Source organism: Hippopotamus amphibius, chromosome 3, assembly GCF_030028045.1.
Source record: "Hippopotamus amphibius kiboko isolate mHipAmp2 chromosome 3, mHipAmp2.hap2, whole genome shotgun sequence".
Classification (NCBI taxonomy): domain Eukaryota; kingdom Metazoa; phylum Chordata; class Mammalia; order Artiodactyla; family Hippopotamidae; genus Hippopotamus; species Hippopotamus amphibius.
Window position 1 is genome coordinate 1,738,505 of NC_080188.1, and position 13,422 is coordinate 1,751,926.

Sequence of the window (13,422 nt, forward strand, 5' to 3'; positions counted from 1 at the left end):
ACACACACACATATATACATACATGAAATAAATACATATTTTACATAATGTGTATATTTATTGATATATCCATTTATATGTCTCTATCTATCTATCTATCTATCTATCTATCTATCTATCTATCACTCTTCTGCTTTCATATCAATCTTTCTGCCCTAGTCATGTCCCCCAAATCTCAAAACTGGATTATTGCACTAATTCCCTGGCTAATCCCCCTGCTTTCATTCTTTACTCTTTGAATTATGCTGATTCCAGTGTTCTATAAATACAAACCCAACTGTGACACTCACATTGAAAATTTTACCTTCACTCCACATTTTCTAAGTATGGTTCACTAGGCATTGCAAGATGTGGACCTACTCACACAGACTTGCTTCGTGCTGTCTTCCCTTATACCTTTCATACTCCAGCAGCAATGAATTGCTTATGTTTTCTCTATACCTCAATCCCTCCCCAATATATTACAATGCTTTTGCTTATGTTTATCTTGGCCTAGCTGATCCTTTCTTATGCACAGGCCTCCTCCTACCTCCACTCCCCCAGTCTACCTGGAAAAGTTCTACCCCTGCTTATCCTTGAAGACTCAGATTAGGGGTTACTCTTTCCAAAGTCTTTTCTCTGACCTCTCTAGGCTGCATTATGCATTCCTCTTCTGCATGCCTTTCACTTATTAGACTCTATAGCATGTTTTGTGCCTATCTTTACCATTAGACTGTGATGTCCTTTAGGGCACAGGCTACGTCTCATAAATTGTTGTAACTCCGGCACCTAGCAAAGTTCCTGACACATGGCCAATAAACTTTTATTACGTAGGGAGTCTTCAAGCCATAAAATGATTCACAGGAGAGTTAATGGAGAAGTAACATGGTCTGAGCACTCCTCTGGGAATCAGCACTCTGTGTGATGCTGGTGAGGTCACTTCACCTTTCTGCGCCTCTATTCTCTCAGCCGAAAAGAGACCACCTATATATTAAGGTTTTTTCCAGCTCCATATTTCTGTGAGATGTGTACTCTTCATGCTGCATTTACGTTTTTGATGATAGAAATTTCACAACTCCCTTGAGATATTTGCAGAAACTACTTGCAGTAACTACACTGAAGTTAAGAAGCTGTTGTGAACCGAGTCATTTATACCGATAAAGTTCCCCAGGAAAGTAATGTGAGTACATGTGAATTGAATAAATAATACATTTTTGTGGCTTTAAAAATTGCTTGAAAATATATGTGCAATGGAATTACTAAATCTTTGCATATATAAATAGGATTATTCAATACATTTTACTTATAAAATCATACCTATAAACCATATATGTTACTCTCCAGTATGTTTTTGGATTCTGTGGCCCTTGTCACTTTTTTCTGGACACTGGATTTAGAAGGCTCTTTCTTCTGTAATGTGTCATTCTCTTTAAGGTCCAACCCAAGCACATTTCACCTTAAAGAAATCAGCATCAAGTCCCTCTTCCTCCTCCTCCTCGTTTCCATCCAAGAACTGCACAGAAACATCCTCGATCTACTGTACCGCATCAGTGTTAGAGACCGATCGAGGTTGAGACTCGTTTGCTTTTCCCAATTTCTCTTTCCTTTTTTATTCATCTTCTTGCTCTTTTTCTTCTTCACGACTAACGCTATTAGCCAGTCTCTATTCTGCCCCTTCCGGTCTTTTCCCACCTTTCTGGAGGAGGGACATTTTCTCTTCGAAGTAGGCTTTCAATTCTTCTACCTCGCCATTGGTGAAGGAGGGAGCCCTCGGCTCAACTACTTTATTATCCTGGCTCACTACCAGTTCTCTGGGGGGTTGGTTCTGCGTTCTCTGAAGAAAGTTTACCCATGCGGACACAGCAAGACCAGGAGACAAGGAACATTCCGCATAGGTAACTTGCCCATATTAAATACTTTTTAATCCTTCCCCAGACATACTGAATGTATGCAGAGGACAAAACACCTTTGAGGTATTTTTTTTTTTTTTTCTGAATCTTTATTTGGGGCTAAAACAATTCCATTGTTTTTCTGCATGTTTAAAAGATTTTTTCTGAATTCATTTGGATTTTCTTTACAGGAATTTTCTTCTGGAGAAGCCACTGTACCATCTCTCTTCCTTCTGAGGGAAGCAAAATTAGTAAAGTGTCACCATTCTCTTCGTAGCTGGAAGTTTTACGTGTTGGCATCCTATGAAGAGTCAAGCCTGGGCACCCAGTTCAGAGCCAGGACGTCCGGCCCCTGCAGCGCAGAACACTGCAGCTCTCTTGAGGGCAAGTTCATTACAGTAACTTCCATTCTCCTCCCTGCGGCTGTCGCACCTGGAGGGCAAGGATAGAAAGACCAGGGAGACCAGCAGCTGGCAGATCACCCGGTACAAATACTAAACCTCTTTACAACTGAAGAAAAATATGCTTTTCTTTAGGTGGCTTCTCAAAAAGGAATATATCCCACTTCTTTTTTGCTGCAGCTCACAATCTGTGTAATTCTGTTCCAAAGTGACAGGGGGGATGTGTTTTATAAGATCATATATATATATATATATACACATACATGATTTTAGTCAGAAAACTGTCAAACCTAATCAAATATCTACAAGGTTTTATTTTTTTCCGGGAGTGTGTGGGGGTGGAGTGGGATGGGGAGCAGAGTATGAATAGGCCGGATCAGCTTTGTGCTAAAACCAAACCATCCTTTATTCAACCAACATTTGTTCTTCTTTGAGAGTCTTTTGAGTTCCAAGACTTTTATTCTATGCAGTGGGCCGTCCACGCATCAATAACAATTATGCCAAAATTATCAATTTACCTCTATTTCCGTACTACTAAATCGTTCATGTGTCTGGGGAATTTCTTATTCATCTCTCTATGTTCCTGGTAGAATGTGAATTCTGGAAACTCACCATGTGACTTAGGATTCTGATTCTGCATATCCCAGCTGTGTGGCCTTAGGCAAGATATGTGAATTTCCTGTGGCTTAGATTCCTCTTCCATAAAAAGGAGAGAACTATCCGAGAACATGCACGGAGATTGGATCAGGCATATCGGAAGCGTTACTACATGAAACAGAAAAGCAAAAAAAAAAAAAAAATGTGTAAACTTAAACAACTCACAATAGCCTGTGGTATATAATACGCTCCAAAATAGTATTGTAGTAGATACTTACTAAGTATGTGGTGGATAAAGTGAAGTTGACAAGGCATATAGATAACAAAAACCTAGAAGATAAACCAGATACACAAAAAGTCTAATCCAAGGTAAAAAATTAATACCCTTAGGTGAGTTGTATTATTAGGATTCACAGTTGAGGTATAGTACTGACACTTACACTTTTTAAAAAATTGTTGTTCATTCAAAAAATGTTTCAAATATGTAATACATAACAGATAGGGTGCCAGGCACTAGAAATAAAGTGGGAACAGAACAGGGTTCATGTCCTGACGTTACGGTGCCTTCAGTGGAGAGGACCCGCATTGAATAATTGTTTGCATTTATGGAATATCAAGTTGATAAAGTTTGACATCCTATAGCAGCACATAAAAAATAAATCCAATATAAGCCGTGTGGAACATAGGGAGGACATTGTGAAGGAAGTCATTTTTTTTATATAAATTTATTTATTTTATTGGCTGTGTTGGGTCTTTTTTGCTGTGTGCCAGCTTTCTTTTTAGTTGCAGTGAGTGGGGGCTACTCTTTGTTGTGGTGCACGGGCTCCTCATTGCCGTGGCTTCTCTTGTTGCAGAGCACGGGCTCTAGGCACATGGGCTTCAGTAGTTGCAGCACATAGGCTCAACAGTTGTGGCTCACGGGCTCTAGAGCACAGGCTCAATAGCTGTGGCACATGGGCTTAGTTGCTCCGCGGCATGTGGGATCTTCCTGGAGCAGGGATCAAACCTGTGTCCCCTGCATTGGAAGGTGGATTCTCAACCACTGCACCACCTAGGAAGCCCGAATGAAGGAAGGAAATTTTTGGATGAAAACCTAAAAAGTAAATAGTTATTGAATGCTGCTAGAATCCCTTTTCCACTTTGAAACCCCTTTTATAACCAGTGGAGCTTACACACCCTCCTGGGTTGTGACTACACTGGGCTCTTTCAGAGTGTGCTTTGGGGTGTCTCCACACCACTGTGTCAGAAAGTTAACACGAATAGCTAATGTAAGTAAACGTTTATACAAGGATAGCAAAGTAAATATTTACATCAAATTTTAAAACCTTATTTTCACACACATTGTCTCACTTAAATTTCACAGTTACTAGTGACTTGAATATACATTTTCTAAGTTAAAAAAAAAAAAGAAAATTAAAGCTGATTGGCTTGTGCAAACTTACACAGCTAATGTTGCTAGAAATCATGTAACCAAACTAGATCCTGGGGAGGATGCAGCACAGAGACCCAGTTTCTTTGTACTGATCAGCGCTCAATCTGCAGAGCACATACGAGGCAGAGCCAGTCATTCCATAAATATCTAATGGATACCCAGCAAGCACCAGGCACTGGTTTAGGGCTTGGGAATTAAGCATGGAATGATACAAGTCACAGTCCTGTCTTTGTGGAGTTAAGCGTCCAGATAGGAAAGGCAGCAAAAAAACAAAATAGTGAGCAAAAGATGTAACATGTCACTCTGGACTCAGAATAAAAATAGAGGAGGTATGGGGGATAAAGAGTACCAATGTGCTATTTTTGAGTGGTTAGAGACATCCTCACTGGAATGATAGCATTTGATTACAGACCTGCAGAAGAAGGACAGGGTTGCACTGAGATCTCAGAGCAGGGCTTTCCAAGTAAAGGCAATTGTATCGATAGTAAAAGGCCCCAGGCGGGAGGTGCCTGGGCCAGGTGTGTATGTAGAACAAAGAGGTCAGTGTGCGTGGAGCAGAAGAAACAAGGGAGAGAGTAGGCAGAAAGCTAACAAGAAGCCAGAATTGGTAAGATCTCATAGTCCCTTGTAGGAATTAGACTGAGGGAGAAGGGCAGTCATTGCAGGGCTTAGAACAAAAGAAAGACCATATCTGGTTTACATCATAAGGTCACCTAGGCTGATGTGTTGGGATGAGACTCTGTTGATAAGACAAAGGTAGAAAAGTCAGTTAGGAGGCACTGAAATAATCAATGACAGCGGATGCGGCCACTCACTAGGAGATGATGACACTGGATCAAAGTCTGGGTGTCTTGGTAAGGCTAAGGTGACAGCACTTGATGTAGGAGGAGATGTGGGGCATCAGTGAATAGCACACATATAAAAGGAATAATGGGTCCTATTCGGTCCTCGTTAAACGTCCTGCTGGCCCTTTGGGCCTGTGCTGCTGGGCTTGTTGCTGTTCTTGCTGTTTAACTGTTTATTAGCTGTTTTTCATGAGTGACTTGAGAAAGTAGACTAGAAAGAGTGAGAAGGGTGAAGGAAATTAGTTGAAATTTGGGGTAAGTTCAAAGAAACTTTAGGAACCGTATTCATAGCAGACCTGTAGTAAAAATATCATTACGAAGGCAAAGCTCCACTGCTTGTTTAGCTTTTTAACCTAGAAAATAGTTACTGTTACATGGATAGAAATTGGGACAAAATGGCAGAATTGGGTTATATTTTCCGTGGAATTTGGCTCACTGTAACCACATCAACAAAACTTGTCTCTACACAGCATCCTTTGAGAGATAAGCACCACTTCACTCTCCAGAAATCTTCTTTGGAATGCTATTGGTTTTCAATAGTATCTCACCTGGAGTGAAAAATCAAGTATCAAGTTCAAACATTGACAGTCCTGCTTATCAGTCTGCATTTTTTTCAGACTTGGAAGTTAAGTCTCTTTGAGAGCAAAGACCTTGAGGTGAATACTTGGCAAGTGTGTGTAAGGAGTAGCAGGGCAGCTATTAATGCTGAACAATGACAAGGATGACAAAGGCACGCGACTTCAGGCTGAGGGGTCACCGCACATGCTGCTTCACAACGGCTGCCTCAGGAGATGAGCTGACTTACAACCCACTGCCAGGGCCGTAAACAAGCGCCAGTTTCATTTTACGGGAGTCGCGTGGGTGAGCTGAACCAGAAAAAGTGATGAGGATGGGTGAAACTGAATATGTATGACACATTCAGAGCTGGCTTACTGGTCCAGGGGCCCTAGGACAGAGTCAACACTGGAGAGCCCAGGTTCAGACCGTAAGCCTGCCATTTATTAGCTGCATGACCTTGAGCAGACCGCTGAGCTAGTTTACTCACTTTAAAAAGGAGGAAATTAATGTAGACTTATCCTAGAGAATCATGTGAATCAATTGAGACAAGGCATGTGTAAAAATGGTTTAAAGCATCGTATAAATATTTCATGTGATTATTGAAAGGCTTTCCCTTTGGAAAATGGAAAAGCAGAGGTTAAGAATGCCTTAGCAATTATTGAATACTCTCTGTAATCTCAGGAATTCCCCATGTGCAGCAACAATGACATTATCTATCTATCTATCTATCTATCTATCTATCTATCTACCTATCTATCTATCATCTATCCATCTATCCATCCAAGAACTCTGCTCTGCATCTTGCCCAATGTCATTGTGTATGTTAGAGGCAAGATCCAAACTTAGGCTGATCTTTTTGTCCAAGTCTGCATAATTCCTGTTATATCAAGTCACTGCCTGGTCTTTTTACACGTAGACACACTGTGTCAGAGATGGACGAAATAATAGACATCATCTAGTGGAATTGTTTTCAAATATTTAGTTGCAAAGTCCTACTGGGAAGCTCCATCTTTGCTAGAAGTAGAGCTGCCCTTTGATAAAGCAGATGTGGGAACTCCAAAGCTGCTTCTCCTCCACTCGGCCTTCCTCCGCTTCTCGGGGATAGTGAGTACTTTAGGGTCTGTAAAGCATTAATCTAGCCCATTTCCCTCAGTTTGATGACTGAAAAACAGAGTTTCAGGGAGTCTAAATGATTTACCTAAGAACACAAAACTTTTAATGGCAAAAAAAAAAAGAACAAGGAGCCCAGTTATGTTCAACTTTTATATCATATACTCCCATTTACTTTCCACGTTGTTCCTACAGTGTTAATACCTGAAGGGTCTCCTATCTCCCACTCAACTTCTGAACCACTTAAAAGATATATTAAAAAGTTTATCATATGGAGGGACAAATATAAGTCATAGAATTGATGGAGCTGCTGGAGAGCACGGCTCACCTTGTCACAGGTAGCACCGCTTCCCCCACATGGAGGGAGCCTTTACCAGTAAACTTAACCACTGGGGACAAAAACGGGCCAGAATACAAGCTTCTTGGCGGCCAGACTAAAGCTGAACGGGGAGCAAGTTGAGCTCTACCCACCTAGTTTCTTCTCCCTCACTTCCTAGATCACTCATCTTCCATGGGAGTGAGGGGTCAGGGAGAGTCCAGTGCTACCTGAATGTAAGACCCTTGTTATAAAATGAAACACTGGGAGAATGGGCTTAGTGACTCTACCTAACAGTGTATGGGGCACAGGTCTGGTGAGATCACACATCGTAACATATGGTTTTATTTTGCTTAAACTTCTGGCTTAAATGTGCGATTTGTTTATTGTACTATGAAGCACTAACATCCTCAAGAATATATCTCAGTGTTTGAATACTTATCAAATTTATACATGTTGTGCATTGCCTTGTGGCTTTGTAATTTATAGATGAACTTATTTCTGAAACTAAAAGGTACCGTAGTGAGATGTTATGTGAGGCAAAACCAAATGTGGATAAATCTTGAAATAGCATTTTCCCCATCACTCTGAAAGTAGAGTAGGAGTAAATGTCATATCTTTAAAACAGGAGATATCCTAAGGACGGGTGGAAATTGGAGTCTTAGAATCAGTGAGATCATGCAGGACTTACAAGAATCAAATAAAGAGGCTGTGAATAAACAGTAATTGATGAAAGAAGCTTGGAGGTAAAGAGGGGCTTCCAGCACATACCCTCCAGGTAAAAATATTAAAGGGCTGTTGAAGATCCTAAGTAAAATTCCAATACATCTTGAATCCATTATTTAAAGAGGATTACTAGGTATTTAATTTAAAATAAATATTAGATTTAATTTGAAAACACGTTTAACATTTGGGAGCATCAGTTTCAAGATCAGTCATTGAAAAGCCAATGTACTATGGTGGTTATGAAAACCCTCTTTCTGCGTATATAATTATAACATACGGTTTCAATAGCTAACAGTTCAAAATTACTATAAAAATTAGTATAAATCCTAGCTTCAATCCCTCCAAAAGAGAAAACTGCATACTCCTTCCCCTTAGGCTCCCCTTTTTTTTTTGAATCTCAGGTCTAATTTCCATCACTGGGACGCAGAGCACTCTGGTGAAAGTCCTGTCTCCACGGATGTTGCTGCCATCACTCACTTCAGCTCGTCTTCTGATTCTCAGCTTAAATATCACCTCTGCAAGGAGCTCTCCCTTCATCTTCAAATGATCATGAGTTCTCCTGGTGGACTCTAAGATTCCTCCTGTCCCTTTTTATAGCAGCCCCACTCTCATTCATTTGGTCAGTCAAAAATGTTTATTGAGGATCTATTGCATGTCAGGCCTGTTTCCAGTCTCTGCATATACAATGGTGAGGAGGGCAGACTGGACTCCTGCTTTTATGGAGTACACACTCCATGCCATCAGGAATCTTAGTGCCTTCTTTTTTCTTCACTCTTGATGTTTGCTAAATATCTATAATAGCTGTTGATACATGTGTATGCTCAATGAATATTTACTGAGAACATGAATGAATAAGTAAATGGGAATTATGGGGAATAAGTTAATAAATATATAAGATATTGATCAATGTTCTGCAGAGAATGAATACTGGGTGAAAAAATTGATAGTTGCTGACTTATCCTAGATTAGTTGTTCATGGAAGACTTCTCTGAGGTTTTAACATTGAAATTGAGATATGCATGACAGAAAGAAGCCAATTTTATGTACTCCCACCCGGAAACATCCATGCTCTGAGAACTTCAAGCAGTGGGGAGAGGCCTAGAGTTTGAGAAATCTCAGAGGGAGAGAATGAGAGAGAGGGAGGGGGAGGAGAAAGAGGGTTGAGGGAGAGAGGGGAAGAAGGAATGAAAAGGAGAGAAAAGCAGGGAGAGGGAAGAGGAGGAGAGGCGAGGAGCTGAGGGGAGGGGAGGAGACGGAGAGGAGACGAGTGGAGAGAGAGGTGGCGAGGGGAACCAGGGCAACAAGCATGAGTGATGATGCCATTCGGAAGTGGATCTTCCAAGCATAACTCTCACCAAGTGCATCAGGATGAACCATCCAAATTCCTGAAAATTGAGAGCAAAGGTAGCATGGCTACTTAAGTCCCTGTATCCTAGAGTTGTATCACAGCAACAAATAATTGAATTATGTGCCTTTCACAGTCACTGTAACATCCACAAATCTCAATGACTGGCCCACACTAGGTGAGAAAAACAAATGGAGGAAGAATAGTTAAAGAAGTGAGAATCACATCACTAGCTGCTTCTTAGACTCTGAGTTTTAGAGTTTTTACACGTAGAGCAAGGATGCTATATAATTTTCAGAGTGTTTAAGAGAAGTATATCAGGTAATATATGTAATATGTTTTTTTTTTAATTTATTATTTATTTATTTACTTTTGGCTGTGTTGGGTCTTCGTTGCTGCACACGGGCTTTCTCTAGTTGCGGCCAGGGCTACTCTTCGTTGTGGTGCACAGGCTCCTCCTTGCGGTGGCCTCTCTTGCTGTAGAGCACGGGCTCTAGGCACATGGGCTTCAGTAGTTGCAGTACATGGGCTCAATAGTTGTGGCTCACGGGCTCTAGAGCACAGGCCCAGTAGTTGTGGCACACGGGCTTAGTTGCTTCGTGACATGTGGGATCTTCCTAGGGCAGGGCTCAAACCCATGTCCCCTGCAATGGCAGGCAGATTCTTAACCACTGCGCCACCAGGGAAGCCCCCTGTAGTATGTTTAATACTGTGCTTATACACTGTAACTACAGAAGTAGTAGAAGTACATTGTTCATTTCATTCACTGTTTATTCAGTGACTAAAGCATCACCTATTAGACAGAGTCCTCATTTGTATTTTTTTAATGAATGAGAAAATGAATGCTAATGCAATCTATTAGACACTATTTAGGTGACTAGGATCATAAGGAATAACAAGCTCAGTATTTTTTAGTGGCTCCAGATATGCTGTCAGTTCCAATACAATAACATAAGTGCTATAGTCATGGTCTGTGTAAGGCTGTATAAGAGCCAAGAATGGAGTATCAGATTTTGCCTGGAGAGAGAAAGTCAGGAAATATTTTACTAACATAAGGACTTTTGTTAGCTCTGAGTCTTAGAGCATGCCGAACTGATCATTATGAAAACATGGTCAGTTCATTCCTAACAAAGGAAATTTTGTATTTAACAAACAAAACAAAACTAAGACTAATATATGACATATCAAAACACTTCTGATAGGACTTCTGAGGGACTTAATGATTGAGCTCAGGCTTAGGATATAGGTGGGAGAATGACACGGTCGTCAGAGAAGCAGAAATCAGATGATGAAGGGCTGAGCCTGCCACCACAGTGAATTTCCCCGTCATTGTGTAGGGAATAAAGAGACAGTCATGTATGCCATCCCGGAGTCTGGCACTCTTAGGCTCTCCTCTCATGAAGGTTACTCTAGATCATTGTGAAGGATGGATCGGAACCTTGAGATGAGGCATCTAAGCTGCTGGTGCTCTTACCTCACCTATTACCACGGAGAGAAAGAATACTGGTGTGAACTAAAGTAGTGGCATGTGGTTAGTGAGCAAGGGAAAATGATGGAGAAATTTAATAGGGATAGTTTATAGGATCGCGTTGACTGATTATATACGGAAATTGAGGAAAATAGTGAAGTCAAGAATGACTCATCTAGATTTTTATAACGGAGAACAAGACAATACAGTCAGCAAAAAATTTTAGTACAATTTTTGACGCTGTAGCAACTGAATATGGCCCTTCCTAAGAGTTCATAACAAATAACCTCAACATCCCAGTGACTAGTGAAACAAGCTTTTGGTTTTCTGGTCAGGTGACTTCATGTCTGCAAGGGATGAGCTGCAGGGTGTGGGTAAAGCTCGGGCCTGTGCCGTGTGTCATTCACTCTCCTTGGACCAGAGGCTACCTGGAGCATGTGTGTCTCATGGAAAGTGCAGAAGCCCAGGAGAGTAATCAGAAACAAGCAGGGCTATGTACCTACACGTAGGTACCACATGCTACCAATTCCATCCTCATGCCGTCAGTGAAAGTAAGTAAAGTGGCCAAGTCCACCATCAACAGGACAGCAACACACTAGGAAGTGCTACACAGCCATATGACAAAGGACATGGATGTACAGTTCTAACATAGGGAAGTCAGTGAGCAATCGGGAGCAGTGACCCCATGGCCATGACAGTCATGTCAGCACATCAAGTGAGGATATCCATGAGTAGAGCTGAAGAGAGAAACATTAGAACTGTCCACACCGAGCACCTCCCCTGCCACAAAGCTTCGTTATCCTCACTTCGTGGTGCTTTGAAATCATTGCTTTGGGGGGCTTTCTATGCTAAGTTAGTTACTTTTTATATCACATTTGGTTAATTTGTGTACTACTCCATGCAAAGAAAGATGCTATAGTAAAAAATCAAGCCAACCTTTTCCAATACCGACGAGAGATGAACAGTGGTTCCTGCAGTTGAATGTGGGTACTCGTCGTCTCAGAGCTTATTCCCCAAGGATGATCTTTTCCTTGGAAGATAAATACCACTTAGGCGTCAAGGTGCTGCTGTCTTCCTAAAGCCCAAATTTGGACTCATACGTGTTCTCTTACTGCCTGCAAACACGACCAGTACAAGAGGAAGAAGGCAGACAAGACTTTGCTGAGGGTTCAGGAATGACAAAAAGTAAATAGTTCAAGAAACTATCAAAATCTGTTTGACTCCTCTTCACTTCATGATTCAGATGGAGACACTCTCACCTGGCTCCTACACCATGCTCTCCGTCTCTGTGACTACCTTTGCTGGTGGCTATACAGGGGTACCTGAGGTTCTGCCAAAACCAGTTGAAATTCATAGCCAAGAGAAGGGGACCCAGAAGTCAAACCCTTGTGGTAGAAAGAATTAGGGTTTCCTGAAGACGTTTATATCCTAACCCCCAGGTCCTCTGCGTGTGTTGGGTTACAAGGCAATGGGCAATTAAAATTGCAAATATAATTAATTTCACTCATCAGCTGATGTAAAGATTAGGACATTATCTTGTATTATCTAGGTGGGCTCAAGATAATCGTAAGAGGGTTCTTTGCGATAGAAGAGAGAGGCAGAAAAAGAAATCAGAGTCAGAGAGAGATTTTAAAATAATGTGTTGCTGGCTTTGATGTTGAAGGAAGTGGCCACAAACTAAGACAGGCAGCCGTCTCGAGACTGGAAAAAGCCAGGGCCACATTATGCCTTAAAACTTCCAGAAGAAATGTAGCCCTGCTGACACCTTGATTTTAGCTCAGTAAGACCCATTGCTGACATCTTACCTTGAGAACAGTTAAGGTAATCAATTTCTGGTTTCTTAGGCCACAGACTGTGGTAATCTGCCATAGCAGCAGTAGAAAGGAGAAGCCCCGTATCTTTTGCTGATGACTGATACCAGAAATACAAAACCCCTTTAAAGAATAAGCTCTTCAGCAAGGGATTCAATTTATCCTATGGATTACCATACCAAAACGCAGTAAGATAATTGTCTTCTTATAAAAGATAAAGCCAGCAAACTAATATGATGTTCCCCCTTTAAACCATGTACCACCTATTCTTCCAGAATATCTTCAAATACTGACATTCTGAGGCAAAACTACAAAATGATATGCATTTATTGGCTATGTCTTGGAAATATGTCTTTCTTCCCCTTTGGTAGGGAGAGAGGATCTACTAGGGGGAAAATTCGGTTTTCTTAAAATAAGGCACAAGCTTAATTTACCCTTTGGGATTGTAAACTACCTATAGGTAATAAATAAGTAAGTAAGTAAATAAATAAATAAATAAATGCACGCCTCTTTGTATGCATCACAGTCCCAGATTTACGCTTTACGCATAATAACAATATTTATGCCTTGCTACCTCAATACCGTAGCATTCTTACCTTCTTCTGTTGTCAGTGAGCTCAGATTGATGGCCATTTCATTTCTGACTCTCTAGAGTCTAACAAACATGCCTGGCATACAATTCCCACTACATCATTATTGTTGGATTCATTAATTAACATTAAGTGCCTGTCAAATTGACCCAGAGCATTTCATGATTTATAAACAGGTCTGAGAATGAGATTTTTGCATACCACATCCTTTGTAGAGGTAGTTCAGGCATAATGGCCAAGTCTAGGGTATGTTAGTAATATTAACATATTCACCACGTTAAATTGCTTGGACAATAAAAGAAAAGTGCTAAAGGGAACAAAATATCTGTAGGCACAGTTTCAAGAACAGGATGGT

At 40.9% G+C, this 13,422-nt stretch overlaps 1 pseudogene; it reads right to left on the bottom strand.

Annotated features, from left to right (window-relative positions):
- Positions 1 to 1,296: 1,296 nt before the first annotated feature.
- Positions 1,297 to 2,168, bottom strand: LOC130848050 (probable ATP-dependent RNA helicase DDX10; annotated as a pseudogene).
- Between the last annotated feature and the right edge of the window lie 11,254 nt (positions 2,169 to 13,422).